The sequence below is a fragment of the Phascolarctos cinereus genome, unplaced genomic scaffold, assembly GCF_003287225.1.
Source record: "Phascolarctos cinereus isolate Bilbo 61053 unplaced genomic scaffold, phaCin_HiC Scaffold_4;HRSCAF=312, whole genome shotgun sequence".
Classification (NCBI taxonomy): Eukaryota; Metazoa; Chordata; class Mammalia; order Diprotodontia; family Phascolarctidae; genus Phascolarctos; species Phascolarctos cinereus.
In genome coordinates this window covers 510,707,979-510,732,385 of record NW_027555847.1, presented here as the reverse complement: position 1 = coordinate 510,732,385, position 24,407 = coordinate 510,707,979, and the positions used below count along the sequence as shown (strand labels likewise).

Genomic DNA, 24,407 nt, shown 5'->3' with positions numbered 1-24,407 from the left:
CCCCACCAGCAAAGCCAATGCCAGCACCAGGTAGCCTCATAAAAGATAGCCAAGGATGGGTGTGGCCTGCAGCTCTCTTTGTCTGGAGGAAGCAAGAATAGGGGAAAACCCTACTGTGGTCCTAAGGAATCAGGGTGGAGACTTTGGAAGCCACTCAAAACAATATTGGGCAGGAACCAGTAAAGTGCTGACCAGCCCAACATGATGCTATAGCCCTCAAACCTGGAAAGCCCAGGCTTAGTGGCTCTGAATCCCTTAACACTCCATCATGAGGTGCAAGATTCAAAACTCGGAACTTCACAGGTCCAGTGGCGCCAAACCTCAGGGGAGTAGAGGTAAATACAAGTACTCAGGGAACAGTCTCTCTCTGGTGGGGAAAAAAGCCCCAATTTAGAAACTAAAGTTGGAGAGATGAGTATACCAAAGATAGCACGATCCAGTAAATATATATGTATGCAAGCAAGACCCAAAGGAAAAAAGGGATTTTCCACAAGGACTACATGATTACCTCGTAGAAATGAAGCAAAGCATAAAAAAAAGAAATAAAAGCTCTTAAGGAAGAATTGAAATAAGAATAAGCAGCTTAAAAAAAAGTGGTAAGCCTTATTCAAGAAATGGAATCCTTGAAAATTAGAAGAGACTATACAAAAATCAATGAATCTATGAGAAAGCCAGAACTATTAGAACAAAATTTCAAAATACTGAAAAAAGCAGGAAAAATACAAGATGTCTAATATCAAAAACAACTAACCTGGATAAAAGGTCAAGGAGATATAATGTAAGACTTATTGGATTCCCTGAAAACCATGGTTAAAAAGAAACACCTGGACATTATACTTCAAGAAATCATAAATGATAATAGCCCAGATCAGTTAGAAATAGATGGCAAAGTAAGGTTGGAAAGGCTCTACTAATCACCTCATGAAAGAAACACCAAAAGAAAAAGTCTCAAGAATGTCATAGCCAAAAAACAGAACTCCTACAACAAAGATAAAAAAATTTGCAAGCATCCAGAAAGGAATTCAAGCATCAAGGAACTATAGTCAGGATCACACAAGACCTGGAAGCTTCTTCTGAAAACCACAGTCATTGGAATGTATTATTGCAAGAGGCAAAAAGACATAAACTTACAGTCAAGAATAGCTTACACTGAAAAAAGGGGGAAGTGGACTTTAATGTATTTCTGAAAGTAGACTTTCAGGAATTTCAGATGAAAAAACCTAAGCTAAGTAGGAATTTTGAAATACAAACAAGAGGATAGATAAATCCAGAATGGTAAATTTATTTGAGCAATTGTAAGGAGATGTATGATGGGGGAGAAGAAACAAATATATCTCTAACACTGTAATGTCTTCAAAGAGTATTGAGGCAGTCAAATAGGAAAAACAGAGGTGGAGGGTGGATTGATTTTGTTGTTCTGAGGGTTTTTTAAGAGGGGAAAGAGAAAGGAGCTTAAAACAAGGGATAGATATACTAGAGAAGAATGGAGGAAGAACAAAGTGGAACTTGCTAGTTTTCATAATTGAGATATGTGAGAAGGAGAATATACAAACACAGAGAAAGGGGTTGGGGAGTGGGTATCAAGGGAACTTATCTGAAATAGACAAAAGAGGGTTGTAAACACACATACACATAAAATTGTGTGTATTAACATCAAACAACAGGGAAACAAGGAGGGATGGGGGGGCATTAAGAGAGTATAAACCAAGGAGGGAATAACTAAAAACAAAACAAAACTGTTAGCTTCTGAAGGAGGGAATAAAAGGGAAAAAGGAAAAGCAAAGAACTAGAATCTAAAGAGGTGTCCATCAACTGAGGAACAATTGAACACATTGTATATGAATGGAATGGAATATTATTGTGCTAGAATAAAGGACAAAAAAGACTTTCAGAGAATCTGGAATAACATAAATTGATGAAGGGTGAAATAAGCAGAACTGGTAGATAAATTCATATGAGTACAACAACATTGTAAAGTAAAACAACTTTGAAATCTTAGGAACACTAATTAAAGCATTGAACAACTATATCTCCAGAGGATCTGTGATGGAGCACGTTACTACTTCCTAATGACAGAGGGGTGATGAACACAACATGCAGAGAAACATTTCTGGGCATGGCTAATATATGGATTCAATTTGTTTGACTATGCTTTTTTATCGCAAGGATTTTTTCCCTTTATTGAGCTCCATTAATTGGGGATATGAGAGTCTTCTGAGAGGGATGCTATCAATAGTGATGCAAAAAAAAAGCCATGATAACGTTGAAAAAAACATGTATAGAAAAGAACAGAAGGAAGTTGAGAAGGAAACACAGAGGACAGTTTTGAAAGTAACGTGTAGAGTTTATTACATACTATTTTTTTTAAAAGAAAGCAGTGTGAAGTGGAATTTCATGGTTTCATATGGAATCTTTTTTTTCTTCTGTGTGATAGAAATGCTTTTTTTTTGTTCAGAATAAAAAGAAAAAAACATTTTTTTTTAAAGAAGAGAAAACATAGCAGCAGCTAGCTTTAGGAAGGAGAATTCAGTACTTACCAATATGTTCCCAAATAGACTAATCTAACCCCAGAGGGTATGGTTTACCGTTAAAGGGAACAGATTAAGGGCCTCCTGTGTTTGTATTTCCCAATAAAAGATGTTTTGGAGGCACTATTGAAATACCAACCAGACTCTATTTCCTAAAGTTGTTTCTTACTATCTCCAGAAGGGGATATTAGGACAGTTGCATGCTTGCCTGAGGCCAGCAGGGGACAAGGTAACATTGGGACTTGGCTTGTCAGGGATAAAAGAATCTTCGTAAGACTCTTGCTCACAAAAATATCACTAGCTGGTCCTGCTACTATTTGATTAGTATGAGCCGGTAACTTCTACTTGGTGGGAAGTGTGCTCTGCATATTGTATCGCCACCATGGTGCCAAAAATGAGGGCTTCCATATAAAGCATTTGTTTTTGTGTATGTGCCTAAAACCATAGCAACCAGAGCCCATTTATGAAAATTAAAAACAAGCACCACCCAAGAACCCAATAACACATTATTCCCATTTAAAGTCACCATGTTACTACCAGAAACTATTTGGAACCAATTTGTATGAGGGAGAAACTGTGTTTTTTAAAAAGCAAAAACTAAACAAACAGTAGGCCAGCCCTTTAAAGTACAGTTGTGGACTTGCCCCACTGAGGTTTTGGCAAACCACCAACAAAAACAGAGCCTTCTCCATTGTGGTTATGGAATCATAATTCCCCCTTGCAACAAGAATCCTCCTGCAGAATACTAAGGAAAGAGTTGTCTTTATGTGACCTTTGCATGTGACTTACAAATCAGCATGAACAAAAAGGCTTATGAGGGAAGTAAAGAATTATTTATGTTTACTATGCAATCAAAAGGCAGCTTGTGAAATTATATCAAAATCATTAAGGAATCATATTTGTTTATCCAAAAAAGAGGATCTCATTCTTATTAATAAGCAGTTTTACATATTTCAAAGATCAAAATGTGATGAAACTTCTATTCAACAATCTGTGTAAAAAGCAATTTGAATCATTGCAAACCCTGTGAAGAAAAATCTTCTGTGGCTAGGGATATACTGGGTCTTAGGGAGCTCACCACAGGCAAAAGGGAAGATGATTATTTTACCTCCCAGATTCTGAAAAACTATTATTTTCTGGAGAGTACCAGAGCATTTTAAGGATATTTCTTTATATGATTTTTTTTTCTTCACAAGCAATTGGGGTCAAGCAACTTGCCTAGGTCACACAGCAAGTTAAGTGTCAAGTGTCTGAGGTTGCATCTGAACTCGGATCCTACTGACTCCAGAGCTGGTGCTCTACCAACTGTACCACCTAGCTGCCCCTAGGTGATATTTTATTTAAGTGGGGCTTGGCTCACATAAAATGTGTATTTCATTTTTTAATTTTAAATTTTATTCAATTTTTGCTTTCTCTTATTACTTAAAGTGACTCTGGGAAATCTTTTCCCCCTTGTAAAATATGAAAGGAAACAAGTCACCAGAAAAAAAAACAACCCAACAACAACAACCAATTGTTGCTCAAATATTGCCAATGGTACTATATGTGAAAGAACTGATACCAGCACCTCTTATGTTGCAAAATATATTGTGAATAATAATTATAGCTAACATTTATATAAGGCTTTAAAGTTTGCAAAAGCTTCATATATATTATCTCATTTTATCTTCACATAATACTGTGAGGTAAGTGCAATTTTGTATTATCCCCATTTTACAGATGATGAAAGTGAGCTTAAGGGAGAACGTGAGTTGTTTAGAGTCACACAACTAATAAGTGTCTGAGGCAGCCTTTGAACTCAGTTCTGTGATGAATGAAAAGCCCTAGAGACAGAGTTTCTGGGTAATAATCAATTTATTAATTAGGCAGAAAATAAGCAATAAATTGATGGTCAGTGGCCTTTCTTGTAACCAAAGACAAAACTATGGAGATCTCAGAATGCTTAAATACCTTTGGAAAAGGAGGTGCCCCTGATAGATGAAAATCAATCCTGACTGGTGAACAATTAATGAGAGGGTGGGCATTTTTAATGAAGAGGTGGGCTAACAGTCTTTAGCTCCTCCAGCTGAGAATGTGACTTGATCATAAGATTCAGGCTCAAAAACTCAGGAGAAAAGAATCAATCTCCACCCAGACCACTCAAGTAGAACACTGGGGGGAGGGAAAGGAGAGTTTCAAAGGTGTGAACCTAGTGCTTTTAGAGCTGGAATTCACCTAGATTAAATTCTATTTACACTTTAATCAGAAGTAAACTCTCCAAATTCTGTGGGGTCTGGCCCAAGATTGAGGAGGCTGTTCCTGGAAGATTAGGCCAATCTCATCATCAGCCCTATCCTTCAGAGACTGACTGACCTACAAGGATTGGTCTCTGAATGAGGAAATAGAAAGGGAAAAAAAACCCTCAATCCTAACTTGGTTATTAAACATAGTAGGAAAATGTCTTATAACGTCTTCCAGTTCTTTTGCTAAGATTGTAGTCTCTCTTCTAAAATTAACGCAGGGTGCTTATTTAACGTGACTCCGTTACTAACTTTCAAGAAATATCTTTAGCAAGACACCTGATAAAAAGCAACAAAGTCCCAAGCATCAGTGATACTGTAAGAACATTGTTGCCCTTCTGTATTCTGGTCACCCACATTATACCACTCTTTAGTGGCATAGAGAACAGAGTTTAACACACATACACACATATGCGCGCACACACACAACGTATACATAATACACTTACCTAATGTGTGTATATATGTAGTATGTATATACACATATATACATATATGTGTGTGTATGTATGTGTGTGTACATATATATTTTTTCCCTGACACTTGCACACAAAAGAGAAGAGAAGAGATACATGTATATTTCTACTGATAATTCTGCAACTTGCAGCAAAGAAAGCATTGGTTTTCTAGCACAAATAGGGAAATGTCCATCAGTTCTGACTCATTTCTTTCGCTAAAATTACTAAGCTTTCACACTTGTAGATGAAACAGAAGATATAAACTTAAGGCTATCAGTTTACTCTTTCACACTAAAAGGTTCCTGTCAGGATAGTAATGAGTGCCTCTTTATGTTCTACCAACTCCCAAGCTATTTTAGTAGCATTTTGATTTGAAAAACTCTTGGCATACCAAAAGCTGAAATAATTTTATAAATTAGTATGGAATTTTATGCACTTAAAGTCTAAGAGAAATTTGGATGAGCATAAATGACCAATATTTGATTACTACTGTAATGTTTATAAAACATTAGTATTTAATAAATTACTTTGCCACCTGACAAGTGGATTCCTTTTCTTTTTCTTCCTCATATCATTTTCCCATTCTATTAAAATACTTTATTGACACTTCTTGTTTTCACTTCAGTCATTTCTTTTTTAAAAAAATTTTAAAACATTTATTAATTTATTTATTTTTAGTTTTCAACATTCACTTCCACAAGATTTTTTATTCCAAATTTTCTCCCCATCTTGCCCCTCCCTCTGCCCCAAGGGGCATTCTGAATACTCCTTCCCCTAATCTACCCTCCCTTCTATCACCCCCCACCTCTTCTCTTATCCCCTTCCCATTCTATTTTCCTGTAGGGCAGGATAGATTTCTATACCCCATTGCCTGTATATCTCATTTCCCAGTTGCATATGAAAACAATTTTTAACATTTGTTTTTAAAACTTTGGGTTCCAGATTTTTTCCCTTCCTCCCTTCCCACCCATCCTCATTGAGAAGGCAAGCAACTCAATATAGGTTATACATGTGTAATCATGCAAAACACTTCCATAGTAGTCATGTTGTTAAAAACTAACTATATTTCCCTTCGTCCTATCCTGTCCCCTGCCCATTTATACTATTATCTCTTTTAACCATGTCCCTCTTCAAAAGTGTTTGCTTCTGATTACCCCTCACCCAATCTGCCCTCCCTCTGTCATTCCTCTGCTCTCTTCATCTCCTTGCCCCCTATTTTCCTATAGGGTAAGATAGATTTCCATACCCAATTGAGTATGTATGTTATTCCCTCCTTAAGCCAAATCTGATGAGAATAAGATTCAGTCGTTCCCTCTTACCTTCCCCCACTTCCCCTCCATTGTAAAAGCTTTTTCTTGTCTGTTTTATGTGAGATAATTTCCCTCATTCTATCTCTCCCTTTCTCCTTCTCCCAGTATAATCTCTCACCCCTTAATTTTACTTATTAGATATCACTCCTTCATCTTCAACTCACCCTGTGCTATCTATCCATCCATCCATCTCTCTATCTATCTATCTATCTATCTATCTATCTATCTATCTATCTATCTACCTATCCATGTAATTTTTCCTCCCTCCAACTACCCTAATACTGACAAAGGTCTCATGAGTTACAAATATCATCTTTCCATGTAGGAATGTAAACAGTTCAACTTTAATAAGTTCCTTATGATTTCTCTTTCCTGTTTACTACTTCATGCTTCTCTTGAATCTTGTATTTGAAAGTAAATTTTCTATTCAGCTCTAGTCTTTTCATTAAGAATGCTATTTCACTGAATAGCCATTTTCCCCCCACTTTGATTACACTCAGTTTTGCTGGGTAGGTGATTCTTTGTTGTAATCCTATCTCCTTTGACTTCCAGAATATCATATTCCAAGCCCTGTGGTCCCTTAATGTAGAAGCTGCTAAATCTTGTGTTATCCTGATTGTGTTTCCACAATACTTGAATTGTTTCTTTTGACTGCTTGAAATATTTTCTACTTGACCTGGGCACTCTGGAATTTGGCTATAATATTCCTAGGAGTTTTGCTTTGGGGTTTCCTTTTTAGGAGGTGATCCTCTGGTTCTAGAATATCAGGGCAGTTTTCCTTGATAATTTCTTAAAAGATGATGTCTCAGCTCTTTTTTTGATCATGGCTTTCAGGGAGTCCAATAATTTTTAAATGATCTCTTCTGGATCTATTTTCCAGGTCAGTTGTTTTTTCCAATGAGATATTTCATTTTGTCTTCTATTTTTTCATTCTTTTGGTTTTGTTTTACAATCATAGAGTCATTAGCTTCCATTTGCTCCATTATAATTTTTAAGGAATTATTTTCTTCAGTGAGCTTTTGGACTTTCTTTTTCATTTGGACAATTCTGCTTTTTAAGGCATTCTTCTCCTCAATCGCTTTTTGGACCTCTTTTGCCATTTGGGTTAGCCTATTTTTAAGGTGTTATTTTCTTCAGTATTTTTTTGGGGGGGTCTCCTTTAGCAAGCTGTTGACTCATTTTTCATGATTTTCTTGTATCACTCTCATTTCTCTTCCCAGTTTTTCCTCTACTTCTCTTACTTGCTTCTCAAAATCCTTTTTGAACTCTTCCATGGCCTGGGACTGATTCATATTTTTCTTAGAGGATTTGGACGTAAGGGCTTTGACTTTGTTGTCTTCTTCCAGTTGCATGTTTTGATCTTAAGTAAGATTCTGTAGTCTGAGGTTTTTTTCCTCACTGTTTGTTCATGTTCCTAGCCTATTACTTGACTTTTAAACTCTTCGTTAAGGTAGGGGTCTGTTTCCAGTGTGGAAAGTGTACTGTCCCAAAGCTTCAGGGGTTTTGTGCAGCTGTTTTCAGAGATACCTCTAGGGACCTGTAAATTTTCAGTTCTTCCAAGGTGATATGATCAAGGGCAAGGTGTTTACTCCTTTCCTGGCCTGTGCTCTGGTCTATGATCAACACAAGCACTCTTTTCTGCCTTGGAACTGTAAGGAGGATTCTCTCTTCTTGCTCCTCCTTGCCCCAGGACTGCCAACCAGAACTGTGACCCAGATCCAACCATGGGCAAAGCAAGGGAATCCTTCCTCAGCACCAGCAAAGAGATCCTTGAAATCCCCCTCTGATCAGCCACTCAATTCCCCCTCAGTCTGTGTACCAAGAGCTCTGGAAGCAGCCACTACCCTGGGGCTGTGCCAGCAGTGGGGCTGGGACCAGGATGGAGCTCCTCTCTCACCACAGTCCGACAGACTTTTCCTACTGACCTTCTAAGTTGTCTTCAGTGTTTGTGGGTTGAGTAGTCTGGAAACCGCCACAGCTCCCCTTGATTCAATCCCCTGATGACTGCTCCAGGTTCACTGAGGCCTGGTCTTTGCCTTCATGGCCCATGCTAAACTATGCTTCTCTCCCAGCCTAGGGCAATAGACCTTTCCAATCAATCATCCAGGTTGTCTTGGGCTGGAAATTTGTTTCACTCTGTCTTTTTGTGGATTCTGCTGCTCTAGAATTTGTTTACAGCCATTTTTTACAGGTATTTGGAGGGTTTTGGGAGAGAGCTCAAGCAAGTCACTAATTTTACTGCACCATCTTGGCTCTGCCCCACCTCAGTCATTTCTTGAAACAACAACCTTTGCCCTCCCCTAGATCCAGGATGAATCTTCCTTGAGACAAAGCAAATGAGCAAAAACACCAATGTTGTGATTATGTATGATAACATATACACTACATCATTCTGTGTTAGATGTCCCCTACCTCTTTGCCCTGAAGAGGGAAGTATGTTTTATTATCTACTCTTCAGGACTATTATCAGCTTTACAGTTTCATTCTCTTTTCCCTTCATGTTTTTCCCTCTTTTCCATCTCCCTATTCATTTCACAGAAATATAGAATCCTAAAATTGGGAAGAAACATTTACTTCAACTCTTATTCTTGACCTTCCTTTGTCTATTACTCTGGCTCTCACTCATTGCCCCACAATAGGTCCCAGGCCAAATCCCACTTAGTCATCTTTGTACTCAGATTGACTCAGAGTGAATGTAAATACTGTATTTTGCCACACAATCATTGCAGATTTTATGTCAATTTTTTGTGTGAAAAAGTGGGGTGCAACCATTATGTGAAACTTTTAAAATGGTATTATATTCCCATATCTTGTGAGTTATTCATGGCGGCTTCACTTGCCTGCCTCCTTCCCTTGCTCCTACAGCTTTTCACTGGGTTGAGTGACAATACTCTTAGTACTATAGAGCTCTAAATAAACCATACATGTAGGCTTTTGGAAATATACTGACAATGCATATGTGCTAAGAATTCTAGGCTCGTGGTTCAGAATAAGTGAGAAATAAATGCATATCCATATGCCATAGCGAATACATTGCTGCTCTGTTTACCTTAAGCGACATGAAGAAAAGAATTATTATATAGCATGACTATGCAATGAAAGGTTATAAACCAGTTTTTAGACTGAAAAAACAGGGGGGGGACAATCATGCAATGGCCAACAGTTATCAGTGAAATGCAGTAAGAATTGTTTCTGTTTTGGGCAGAAGCCCTTAGGGTCTTCCTCTTCCAGTTTGATTTTTTTTTTCTAGACTAGGTTAAAGAGGCCATTCTTTGCCTCATTTTTTTTTAACCTAGCCCTAAGTAGTGAATGGGCATTGCCTCAGTCAAACTGAGCCCTGCTAAAGACCTTAGCTTTAAAAGGCCAAGGTCTTCCACCACATCTGAGGCCAGCTTCAGTCATCCTGATGCATATCTGGCCACTGGACCTAGATGGCTCCAGAAGAGAAAGTGAGGCTGGTGACTTTGCATAGACCTCCTTCACTTAAATCCAATTTACTTACAAGTCATGGCATTATCTCCATAATGTCATTGTCTTCTTTGAGAATGAAGGACAAACAACAACAAGAATTCTAAAGTTGGGAAGAAATGTTTACTCCCACTCTCATTCTTGACTTTCCATAGTCTGTTACATAGATTAAACATTATCATCTTATTCCAGACAGCTATCTCTTACTACTGGTTTCTTGTTGGATTTTTTAAATTGGTTTTTGAAGTTTTGTATAATATATATATTTTTTGTATGGAAATATGATTGGAGCATAGTAAAAATTGAGGAAGGAATTGGTGTGGCACGTAAGGGATTGGAATTGATAGTCAAATTTAGGGTACCAGTGGAAATTTAGTAATTTTATGTAGGCCTAGAAATTTGAGGAATTAATTTTTATAAAAACATTTTTGGGAAAAGTATGGAGTTGGTGATATGGCTTATTCTTAGTCCCAATACATAGGCAGAAAGCTACAAAGAGGAACGAGTGAAATGTACCTGTTTTATGCGAGCTCTTCCTAACATCATATCTGCTTTATAGATGTGACCACCTTATACAATCTAAGACAAACATACTTTTACCTAATTCCACTGTATATCTCATATGGAACATGTCACATTCTACTATGTTTTGTGGTGGGTTGGTTTTTTTTTTTTTTGAAGAGGACCAAAATGACACCACTACACTAGAGTCAAGTTACAGTGCACCCAACTATGGCTGATCAGACCAATATGAGCTTGGAATGTTCTACCACAGGTCAGGCACAAATAGTCTATGTGAGCATTTGGGATGGATTCTCTCAATTTGCACATCTTGCATTTCTTTTGAGCTACTTCATTTTTGCTTTGCTCACAGAGCACAGCACCTTCTCTAATTAGGGCACCCATGTTGAGCTGTCCTATGCCAATATCTCCCACGTCACACAGTCAATTCCAAAGTTCTTAAGAGAGACCTTGGGAATATTCAAACTATTTTTAAACTAGATTATAAACACCTAGAGGGCAGGGATTGTGTCTGATTTATCTTCGTATTCCCAATAGCATCTCACATAGTATCTAGTACATAATATACCTTTAAATGTTTTTGTAAAGATATTGATATTCTATTTGTAACTCAGGATTTATGAGAAATATGTGCTATTAGCTCTTAGTTTAATCTTTTTCTTTAATCTTTCCTTAAATGATTCAAATATTGGATTTACAAGATCTACATGCCTGATTTATTCTGTAGAAAGATAGTTTTTGAAAATAATTATTGACATAATATTTCAGTAGCATCAAATAAGTGAATCATAAAGGAAAAAAAAATTAACAGCTAGGTAGCACAGTGGGTAGATAAGAGTCCTTGGCCTGGAGTCAGGAAGACTTATCTTCCTGTGTTCAAACTTGGCCTCAGACACTTAATAGCTGTGTAATCCTGTTTGCCTCAGTTTCTTCATCTGGAAAATGAGCTGGAGAAGAAAATGGCAAACCACTCTAGTATCTTTGCCAAGAAAACCCCAAATGGGGTCATGAAGAATCATACATAAGTAAATATGAGAGAAAATTTTAACATTTAATTTCATCCATTTTCCCATTGCCATATTCTTCCGTCTAACATCACAATTTTTATTTTGGATTCATGTTACCACATTTATCACTGGGAAATACTGGAATTTACATTGATCATTTATCACTGAGAAATATTGGAATTTATATCCTTTTATATCACTGAAAATATTTTGTCTTGCTGTTTTTTATTTACTTGAAAGTGCTACAAAATAAGATTTCTTTTTTAGTAGTATTTCTCACTATGGAGTTTAGGTAATTTTAAATGAAAAAAGCATTAGGAAAAACAAGCCTGTAAGTCCATTCTGGATTATCCTGAATTGTATGACATCAAGAAAATAAGAGAACTTTCTGAACTAAAGGATTTCTAAATTATCCATGTAAATATTAAAGGATTATAGAAAATAAAAGCTTTATAAGTACTGACTCATGTATTCTGAGGTGCTTTATGATTTAGAAATAATTTCTTGACAACACCCTGTGAGGTACAGCTAGTGAGTATTGTTGTTGTTCTTCAGTCACATCCAACTCTTCATGACCTCATTTCGGGTTTTCTGGCAAAGATATTAGAGTGGTTTGCCATTTCCTTCTCCAGTTTATTTTACAGATAAGGAAACTGAAGTAATAAAGTTAAGTGACTTGGCTTGAGTTACATGGCTAGTAAATGTTTGAAGTCAGATTTGAACTGAGGAAGATGAGTTTACTGACTCCAGGCCCAGCACTCTATCCACTGTGCCGCCTAGCTGCCCAGTGAAAGTGTTACGAACCCTATTTTATAGTGAGGAAACTGAGGCTCAGGGAGGTTAAATGATTTGTTCAAGTATAATCAGACCAGAACTCAGGTCTATTCTGACCTCAAGTTCATTCTCTTTTCTCTACATTACATTGCCTCATCACTATACCATTCTTTATAAAAATGGTGAAACCAGGGCTTGAACAGAGCCCATAGCTCCCTACTGAGAAAACTTTGCAGTGGATAGAACACTGGGCTAGGAATTAGGAAGACTCATCTTCATGTGTTCAAAGCTGGCGTCAGTTACTTGTTAGCTATGTGATCCTGGGCAAGTCACTTAACTCTATTTGCCTCAGTTTCCTCATCTGTAAAATGAACTGGAGAAAGAAGTAGCAAACCACTCCAGCATCTTTGCCAAGAAAACCCCCAAAATAATGGTTTGCGGCAGCTAGGTGGTGCAGTGGATAGAGCACTGACCCTGAAGTCAGGAGGATCTGAGTTCAGATCCAGCCTAGGACACATAACACTAACTGTGTGACTCTGGACAAGTCACTTAAGCCCAATTGTCTCACCAAAAACAAACAAACAAACAAGCAAACCCAAAATGGAGTAGAGGAGAATTAGACACAACTGAAAAAAATGACTGAACAACAACAATTTCATTTGCCTCCTAAGGAGAAATGGAATCAGTTTCATCTTTATGATAAGGCCACCTGAGCTTGAGGAAGGAAAAGGTTCATTTGGAAGACAATCTTTGTCCATTTGTCCATGGAAGTGAAAACTGAAACTTGGGCTTGAATACAAAATGTTATAAGGGAGGAGAAAGTTAAACTAGTTGGACTGATATGGCTTGGGCTGCTTCAAATGGCCATGACCAGCTGTCAGTCTCACTTAGGTGGAGTCAGAAGCTTCTGATAAGGAATTTAAATCCTATTTTAGTAGTTAAGTTTAGTCATGACAGAAATGGAAATCATAAAACTGAAGTTTTTTATTGGAGGAAAAGATGAAAAAGACATTTCAACTCATTAAAGCCCTAGGAAAGTGAATCTCAAGTTTGTGTACCAATTTTACCTTGAAAAATGAAAAACAGATGTTGCCATGCTTTGCTAACACTTTTGGCAAATTAGCATTAAGTTTCTGAAGCAAACAGGTGACAAGATTCTACATGAGATAAATATCCTACAGTGAACTATGAACCAAGTGCCATTAAACTTCAAAGAAAATAAACATTATAGACTAATTATTACAATTCTGATGACAGCTTTGGGGAGCCAGCAGGAGAATGATGCATAAGCAGACTGAGTCAGAGAAAAAGGAATTTTCCTTCAGTGGGATTTTGGTGTGTATTTCTAAAGGAGTTAAAATAAAAGATTGAATTTGGAATTCAAGTTGCAAAATTAGAAACCTGTCACTGCTTAGAAGCATGTTGGTACATCTAGCCTGGGATTTCAGGAGTAATCTTAAGTGGGCAGCTAGGTGGGGCAGTGGATAGAGTCTTGGGCTTGGAAACAGGAAGGCTTTTTCCTGAGTTCAAATCTGACCTCAGATATTTACTAACTGTGTGATTTAATGGTGTTTGCCTCAGTTTCCTCATCTGCAAGATGAGCTGGAGAAGGAAATGGCAAACCACTCCAGAATCTTCACCAAGAAACCCCAAATGGGGTCAGGATGAGTTGGACATGACTGAAAAATTACTAAACAACAATAAACTGAAGTGACTAAACTAATTCTAATGGCTCAAAGTAGGAGAAGAATAATTGAAAAGTATTAAGGATTAATACAGGTGAAATGCTATTCTATATACCAAGAGTATTTAAATAAGAAAAAAAGCCTGAAGGAATGAATCTTAGCTTCTGCAATATGACACAAACAGAACCAAATGAGTTAAAATTAGTAAAATAATGAAATTTTGGATCTAGAGAACATTTTTTCTCAAGAAAACAAGCCATATATCTTATGTGAAATGAAGGTCTTAGAGGAGGTAAGAGATGAACTCTATGATCCCTCACAATTCCAAAATTCAATGAATGACTGAATCTCCCAGTTAGAATGACTCTTTTTTTTTTAAAAAAAAAAACAAGAACAATTTATTTATTTGCCTTTGACATACAGCATCTATAAGAAACTTCTACAAACTTCTAAGAGCAACCAATATCCAGAATTGCAAAAGCAAAAAAGCATATTTTATGAAAAAATAATAAATTTTAAATGTGAAACATTCAACATCATTATTGATGAGAATATCACTGAACATCCATTTTGGGCCTCTTCCCAAATCCCTCCTTGTTGTTGTTCCTACCTTTGTCACATACTTAAGATTTTTCTTAAATGGAAAAAGGAGCGTTCATTTTGTAAAGTAAAAATGGAACTAATCAGAAGGGTCAGGGGAGCCACAAACCAGACATTATGAATTAATGAAAAAACATTTATTGAATTCCTATTCCTACTAAGTTCCAAGTGCTATGCTCAGTACTGGGGATGGATGACAACTACAGAAAGACAGTCTATGGTCAAGTTCACACTTGGGTGGGTGGGGAGGGGAAGAAAACATATTAGAGAGCTCAGTTGCTGAGTAAATAAAAAGACTTTTAAAAGTTCTAAGTCCTAAAAGTCATAAGGATGCACACCAGAGGGGCAGATTACATGGCCCAGATAGGCATCTTTGGATTGTCAGAAGGTCAGATGATATCAGGATACTGTAGGGCATACAAGCAGGGCAAATGGTAGAGTCAGTAAGTCCTTAGAAAGCACAGATGGCAAGGTTTGTTTCCCAGTTCATTTTACCTGAAGGAAAAGTTGGTGACTCCTATTACTCCAAGTCATGTGAGAAGTCAAGAAGTCTGGATTGGTTTCTAGGTGATCTGGAGCAAAAGTTGAGCAAGTCAGAGTTCAGTTGGATATGACAGAGATGAGGATATCTGCCTTTCTCTTATTGTTAACACATGTGAACAATTTCTATAGTTGTTTATAGTATAGTATATAGTATTTTTTTTTGTTTATAGTATTGAAGAAAAAATAGCACATGGAAAAATTGAGAAAGGATCTGAAGAAAAAAATTACCAAAGAGAGCCATGGAAGATAGCTCAAACACAAGGGGGAGAGGGGTGGGAGAAGGGTAAAGAGAAAATAATTTGGACATTATATTGCAGGTTTAACATCATCTCCAAGTATTGAGTTGAGTCTTTGCACTTCTTTCTAGTTGCTTCTCTGGCTAATCTTTGAGCTTCAGCACTGCCTTCAACTTTTGACTGAGCAGGTATATACTTCCACTCAACATCCATGTCCCAAGTCATATTATCCAGCTTAGTGAATTGGTCTCTGTGGAAAACATCTTTATTTTTACTTGTTTTCCAGACATTTTCTTTCCAGTTGCCAATCAATTCATTCATACCTTTGGTGATAAGTTGGTTAGTTGTGCACACAGTAAGTCTGTCCTTATTTTGGGCCTTTGCTTGCTCAATCCCTTTGGCAGCTACTTCTAATGATGCTCTTTGGTTTGTCTGTCATCCAGAATGTGTACCACTTATGGTTAGATCATGGTGTGGTCCCCCAGAAGACGCCAATACTTCCTTGTGCCCCTTGTCTTCCATTATTTTTGCAGGCATCCTTGACATACACAATGTTAGGGTGTGATCCCTGGTGTGGTCGCCCGTAGCAACTTTCGGAGCCTCTAGTCTGCCAACCGTAGTCATAGCTCCTTGGACTTGTTTCCAACTCATCCCCAGTCTTTCCAAAGGCTCGGTGAAAAAATAAAGTAAGTCAGACCTTCAGAAATTGTCTAAAAAGACTCTTATTGGTAATGCAGCCAGTTGGATTAGAGTTTGTTTGTGGTTAAGATATGTAGCTGAACTTGACAGCAAGGCGATAGTCTCATTGTATGCTACTCTGATTGTCTCAGATCTAGATTATTGTGAACAGTCCATCTAAATGCCACACTTTAGGAATAATAATGATAACTGGTTATATAGCATTCTAAAGTCTGAAAAGAACTTAATGTATCTGCTATCATTTAGCCACTTTGTAAGGCATTACAGGTATTTTCCTCTTTTACAGATGAAGAAACCCTCTGAGTTGCCTAGGGCCTGAGTTACCAGTGTTGAAAAATGGGACCAAGTTGGTAGTGCATGTAAATGAAATATTTTTGTAAGCTTTGGAGATTTCTATGAACACTTTCTAAATACGCCTTCATGTTCTGGTGCCTTCCAGAATTTCATCAGTTTTTAGTTATCCAAGATTTTCTGGGTCTGTTTGGCAAGAAGTTGTGCTTTGCAAACTTAGACTTGCTATTGGATATGAAGTAATAGACAAAGTCACTCATTTTGTCTAGGCAGGGCAAGGTATAGATTTATTGCTGCTCAGAATAAAAAACTCTACTACACCTTCCACTAGCTAGGATTTATATAGTTGCTTTAAAGTTTGCAAAGTGCTTCTTCACACGTGTTATTTCATTTGAAGCTTACAACAACCAAGGGGCTATTATTATCCCCATTTTACAGGTGAGGAAACAGTCTGAGAGGTTAAGTGACTTGCCCAGGACCACACAGCCAGTAAATGTATGAGGTCAGATTTGAAGTCTTCCCATTTCCAAGTCTAGAGCTCTTATCTGTGATACCACTTAGCTTCTAAACTAGGAGTTTATGAGCTATCTCAAAAGATAGTGAAAACAAGGAGATGACAAGAGAAATGAAGATTACACTTTTTCTGGGTATTTTTCAGAGAGCCATACTAATTATTTACATAAGTCCGTCAATGGAAAGATGATTCATTTTGCAACCTGGTTTCCCTGGGTCTCCTCTGAGAGACAGCATGGACAGTGATTATATTCAAGGAACTTTCCTAATGTACAGCTCTATCAGGTCACTTTCCTGCTCAAAAGCTTTCAGTGGGACCTCCACTGTCTGTAAAGTAACGTTCTTAGCCTGGTCAGCAAGTTCTCCACATTTTCAATATACTTCATCACTTCCCCCACTCCCCCCCCCGCCCCACCAGGGAGGAACCAGGTTGTAAAGAATTTTAAATACCAAAAAGAAAGTTTTTTAATTGACTGTAAAAATAACGCGGAGCCACAAATTTGCCGAAGGCATGGTTAGACTTATGCTATATGAAAATCATTCTGGCAACTGCCTGAAGAACTTATTGGGACAACTTGATGAGAGTAAAGTAAGCTCAGCCACCAAAAACAATGTACATAATGGCTATAACAATATAAATGAAAAAGAACAAACACAAAACAATGAAAAGTGAATGTTACAGAATTACAAAAAATAAGCATGATCCAAATAAGCATGGTCCACCTCAGTGGACCTCTCCTACTCCCTCACTCCTTAATATTCCATGTGTTTTCAGACTTTTAAAAAATATATTGATTGGATTTGCTGATTTTTTCCTCTTCCTTTTTTTTCCTAAGAAAAAAATTGTTATACTGGATAGCTATAGGGAGAAGGTAAGGGAGAGGGATACTAGGAGAAATTGAAGTGATGTAAAAATAAAAGAAACCAATAACATTTTGTTGTTGTTGTTGTTAATGGGCTGGAGAGGGGAAAGACTTGAGGCAGACAGCCAATTAGGAGATTATTGCAACAGTCTGGGTGAGAGGTAATGAATGCCTGATTCCATACTAGTGAGTAGAGCTAGACTGGAAGTCAAGAAGACTCTAACACACAAATAGAATTGGATGGGGGTGGGGAGGGTTGCATATGAAAGAAAGTGGAATCCTAGCCCCTTTATACCTTTTCTGTCTTCTTATACTCCTTAACTTAATGATGCAATTACACTGGACTACTTACTATTCCTCAAACTCGACATTCATATCTCCCATTTCTGTGTGTTTGCACTGGCTAGCCCCCAAGCCTGGATAATCTCTGCCTCTTAGTTGCCCAAAAGTTTTCCCTTTCTACATTTAGTTCAAACTCCTCCTGCTAGAGGCTTCCCCAGCTCCTCCCAACTACTATTAACTTCACAATTGATATTACTTTCCATCTACTTGAATATACTTGGTTATTTACATATTGTCTCCCTCATTGTAATTTAAGCTCCTTGAGGGTAAGAACTGTTTATACCTTTTGTTGTATCACTTGTGCTTAGCCCAGTGTCTGGCACATAGTAAGCAGTTACTAAATGCATGTTGATTTAGCATCTGATCATAGGGGTTAAGAAAGAGTGAAAAGTTGAGGATGTCTGAGTATTTGAACCTGGGACACTGGGAGGATGATGGTGCCCTCAACAGAAACCAGAAAATTTGGAATACAGCCACCTCTATTGGGAGGACAGATGAATTCTGTTTTAGACATACTGAGTTTGAGATGCCTAAGGTACATCCAATTAGAAATGTCCAATAGGCACTTGGTGATACAGACCATCCTTGAGGGACTGGTGTTTTGTGTGTGTGTGTGTGTGTGTGTACACACATATATATGCATATATACATATGTGTGTGTATATATATATACATAGAGACACATACACACAAAATAAGAAAGAAGTGACTCTAACCAGTTAACATTAACTAGGAAGGCTTCACAGAAGAGGTGAATTTGAGGTAGGGTTTTTGAAGGAAAAGAGAGTGGGTAAAGGACATTCTAGGAAGAGGAAATGGTATATGAGATGACCAAGATCTGTGTACAGTAACAAACAGTAACAAAGCAAGTGTACAGGCCAGGAGTGGAAAGCATGAGCTTAGGGAGAGAAATGGGTGCCATTAGCATCATTGGGAGCTGTCAGAGGGCCCTAACAGTACTCATAATATCATAGATTTATAATCGGTCAAGTATTTGTTTAATACTTACTACCTAGCATTATGTAGGTCTATTGAGTTGTTCATCCGTAGTACTGGAAGAAGACCAATGACATCACGATGCTGGGGGTCAAGGTACAGTATATTCAACTGTGGCTGATCAGTCCAATACCAGCTAGGAAGTCTCTATTACAGGTTGAGCACTAGTCCATTTGTCCATTTGGGATGGAGATGACTCCAGTTTTCTGCATCTCACATTTCCTTTGTACTACTGTGATTCTGCTTTGCTCATAAAGCACAGGCATAGATTCTGGCTTTTATTGAAATTTATTTGGGGAAGGAGATAAATGGGATGCAGAAAAGACATTGTTTCATGTATTCATTTATTAGTCAGATAATTTGAGACAAGAATTGCATGTAGTAATATACAGATTAATCAGGACAGAAATGTACAAAGGAATTAGAAAAGAAAGAAATGTGGACCACAATCATCAGGAAAGGCTTCCATGGAGGAGACAGGGCTTGCTTGAGCTTGAAGAATAGGCAAACTAAGGGTAGCAGTCTGAATCTGACCTAAGAGTGATTAGTAGTGATTAATCGTGATAGCTTATATTTATATAGTACTTTAAAGTTTATGAAACACTTTAAATAAGTTATCTCATTTGATCCTCACAATATCTCAGGGTAGTAAGTCCTATTAGCCACATTTTACTGATGGAGAAAATCAGTCTTAGAAGTTAAATGACTTGATTCACAGCACTAGAAAATGTCTGAGCTTGGATTCAAACACAAATTTCAACACTGTGCACTGTGCCATGCCCTTCTGATAAACTGAGTCATGAGCTGAATAAATGTGGAATATTTAAAAATTTGTTAGCAGTTATTGAAAACACAGTAGCTCTGGAGTTGCTGTGAGCCTTGTGAGAAAGGTGATGAATTGCAGGCATTTGTTTAGGCTGGAAAGCTGCTCTTTTGTAAAAATAGATAAATAAAATTCTGACTCTAATGAAGATATCACTTAGTCACCATCAGTAGGTCTAGTATTCTGATTAGTTTTCCCATTCATGATAATAGATTTATGCTAATTCATCCACTTCCTCTCATATAGATTCTCATGAAACCAGCAGCATATCGTATAGATCCATAGGGATGGGACCCCAAAGCTTTGTCCTTCAATGAGAAATTTAGAGGGTGCTAACCCCATCATACTAAAATTATGTTCTTCCCCTTGGAAGTTCCTGGCAGTCTGTCCTAAGAGGAGAACTTCAGAAGCTTAGAAACTTTATGGTGCATATTCCAGGAATTGTTTCTTCCCTAGTTGCTGTATCTTTGTTCCTTCCCTCTTCCTCTTCTTTTCCCACCTATTCTCCTCAGCTTGGCCAGTCCTCTGGTTAGGATAGAAACATCACAGTGTCAAGTGAGGCAGACTTCCTTCCCACCAGCAGCTGTACCTGAGGTGAGCCCTCCAAACTTATTCCAGGAGCAAAGGCATAGGAAAAAAATACATAGATATAGATGTGTATGTACATGTATGTGTGTGTGTGTACATCTATCTATCTATCTATCTATCTATCTATCTATCTATCTATCTATCTATCTATCTATCTACATATATATATTTCCTTAAAAAATAAGTTTTTTTGATACCTTTGGTTTTGACACCATAGTAATTTCTGCAAACAACAGCCATTTAATCCTCCCTTAAAAGAAAGAAAAATTCAGCAAAAATGCCCAATACAATGAAAATTCCTGATAACATATACAGTGATCTGCCCTTGGAATTTCCTACCTTTTGACTATGAGGAGGAGGGTGTATTTAATTTCTTTTGCTTGGTACCTTAATTATTTTTCACTTATTCAGTTTGATTCCCTTTTAGTGATCTATTACAGTTTTTTATTATGGTCATTATATATCATATTCATTAGATACATGATTATTATGGTCAGTATATGTATTTTTCTTTTGTGCCTACTTATTTTTCTCTGTACTTGGTCATGTAACCTGTCCTATGTTTTTCTGGATTCCTCATACTCAAATTTTATGTTGCACAATAATATTCTTTATATACATACAGCACATGTTTTTCAGCTATTCCCCCAAATGACCACCCACCTTTTCCAGTTCTTTTCTTTCACAAAGAATGTTAGTATGAACATATTTTGGTATATAGTTTCCTTGTTTCTGTAGTTCATTTCTTTTGGAGCATCTATCTAAAATGGGATTGCTAAGTCAAAGAGTATGAACAATTTTAGTCATTTTTCTTGCATAATTCCAAACTGATGGCAATTGTACCACATATCATTTCAGCCAATAGTGTATTGTTATGCCTGACATTTACTTATCACGAGCCAGTCTGCAGAAGGTAAGGTGAAATTTCCAGTCATGCATTTCCAAAAGACAACTGGGGGAGTACATTTTGTAATTACAGAACATAAGAAAGTTAATCAGCTTGAAGACTAGATAGAACCTGGGAATTAGATAGCACCATACAACAATCAACAAAGTTAATTGGAGAACTATTTCATACACTAGAAAAGGAAAAGTCTAGAGAATCCAAAATATTAGTTTCTGTCTATAGACCCTTGAGAAGTATTCTGCATTATTTATTCAAAAAGTGGCTTAAAAAGATTAAATGCACTTCTAAAAAGAGATCATTGGTAGAATCTGGTTTGTTCTCCTCAAGTAATTTAGCCTTGTTATGTATGTAACAGAGAAAACGTAATAACTGAAATTCAGAATAATCTCAAAATTCAGAATAGTTTTACAGAGGAAAAAAGTACACCAGCACAAATATCTATTCAGGAAAAAAAAGTTAAAAGGGATAAAGTAGCTGTTAGCGTTGAGAAAGAGGGACAAATCTATGGCAAAATCGTAGAAGAATGTAATTAAAAATAAATCAAGGTGTTAAATATGAAGACCCTTCTCTAAAAGTCTTTAAAACAAAATAGATTCTCATACATCAGAGATGGTAAAAAAAAAAAAGGAAAAGAAATCCCCAAAGCCTCAGTTTCCATATCTATAAAATGAGGGGTTATTAGAAGTCTACAAAATAAGGATCACTAAAGATCTATATAATAACAGTTAAGAGTGTGTGTGTGTGTGTGTGTGTGTGTGTGTGTGTGCGTGTGTGTGTGCGTGTGTGTGTATTCGTGGGAATCAGGGAGAAAATTATAATTTTCAGGATTAGGGAAGAGAACTAAATGATATAATTGATTCTACTAAACCTGAGATGTCAAAACAGAGGAGATTAATGGGCCCTGTAGATTTTTTTTTCAAAGCATGTTAAAGTCTGTGGGAAGATTATGAGAGATAAGATGAGCTTTGACTAATACTTATCTGAATCAAGCCTAGCTTTATTGAGATACACAGCAATGGTGTAGTACATAGAGATCAGGCCTCAAAGCCAGGAAGACATGAGTTCATGTGTAGCCTCTGACAAAGCTTCTATATACTAGGTAAGACTTCAAGTTCTAGACATAATGAGTTTCATTACCCAGGGGTTCCTGATTCCAAAAATCAGTTTCAGTCCCTGTCCCTAATTCCTCATTAAGTTAGTTACTATATTTTGTAGAATGACTACCATTATGTAGGCATCTATTAGAGACTAGCTTGAACATGGTAGGCACTTATTTATTGAATGAATGGGAGAGGAAGCAAGGTACAGTGGAAAGAGACTTTGGAATCAAGAGGGCCTGGTTAAAATCCTGCTTTAGTCATCGACTATCTGTATGACCTTGGGCAAGTCAATTAACCTCCCGGGTCCTTAGTTTGCTCCTGTAAAATCAGGGCGATGGATAGCCTTGAATTCTAGCTCTAATTCTATGATCCTATAAATTTATACGATGTAGGGAGGTGGGAAAGGAGTAGTAGAGACATCAATTCATTAACCAAAGTTTTCAAGGTTTGGTAACCATAGGTTACCATAATTGTATTTTTTTTTTAATTTTTAGGCACATATGTCTAGAGATAGCTCTAGACATATAAAGAGCCAATGAAAAGATTTCCTCTGACCACTTTAATTGCATCCAAAGGGATTTTTGTAGAATTAATGTTTCTAATAAGTGGTACATGAATTTTTGTCCAAAGCATACTTACACAAAAAACCACCTGTCCTCTCACCTCCATATCTGGAACACAGCTAAGAAAATAAGACTTTGCTATTGTACTGTTCATATATACTTCCTATAATTTAGGTAAGAGATCTCATATAGCATTAGAATTAGTAGGTAGAAGGGACAGCAACAGAAACAATCCGTAACAATTATTCTTTTAAAAAAAAATGTTCCAGGAGTATTTTCCAGTCATTTCTTGTGTCAGGAAAGACAATCTGATTTTGCCCAGGCTTTTTATTTTGGACTCAACTAAGAGTAGCCAGAATGATAATAGTGACAGTATCACAGCTCTGCCCTAGCAAGGCAACATTAGGAATTTTGTGTTGAGTCCAGGGGGTCACATTTTAGGAAAGATATTGAGAAGTTTGCTTTGTCTTGAGGAGAATGACCAAGAATGTGAGGAGACTTCAGACTATTCAATTCCGTAATTGTTCTTAAGAACAGAGGGTGTTTAGTCTGGAAAAGAAGAAGGGAGTAAAGTAAACTTTATGTATATATATTGTCATATATATGTATATGTGTATATATATATATATGTCACATAGAAACAGGATTATACTTCTACATAGCCCAAGTGGACAGCTAGGAACAATGCTGGAAATTGCAGAGAAGTAAAGGATGGCTCTACGAAAAAGGATATACTTTATATTCAAGAAAAGCTGCCTCTTGTGGTTAGAATCCAAGTGGAGGCCTTATAAATTAATTCCCCAAAGCCTTCAAAGGTGATCAGCTAAATGGGCAAGGGTACAAAGTTCAGGCCCTGGAATCAGGAAGACCCAGAGTTCAACTCTAGCCTGATACTTACTAGCTGTGTGACCCTGAGCAGGTCACTTAATCCCAGTTTGCCTCAGTTCCCTTATCTGTAAAATGGGGATAATAACAACACCTGCTTCCCAGAGCTATTTTGAAGATCAAATAATATAATAATGGCACACAATAAGTGCTTTACAAATATTTTATACTAAGTATGGGTTGGACTGATAATCTCTGAAGCCTTTCCCAAGATTCTTGAGAGTTTGGAAGGTATTTTCGTGACAGTGACAGTTCCTAAAGGGAGAATGACTCCATACAGCACTCGAAAGACATAGAGAGGACATTTTGGAAGCACTACTTTGTGGGGAAAGGGAGATACTGTAACAGCAACATTTAACAGGAAAAGCCTTTCCTATTCGCTGGTTTTGGAAGCTAAATTCGTTTTTCTTGCCTTGCCGATTTTCTA

The 24,407-nt window shown here is 37.2% G+C and overlaps 1 pseudogene; it reads right to left on the bottom strand.

Moving 5' to 3' along the window:
- Positions 1–14,445: 14,445 nt before the first annotated feature.
- Positions 14,446–16,101, bottom strand: LOC144456706 (ribonuclease H1-like; annotated as a pseudogene).
- Between the last annotated feature and the right edge of the window lie 8,306 nt (positions 16,102–24,407).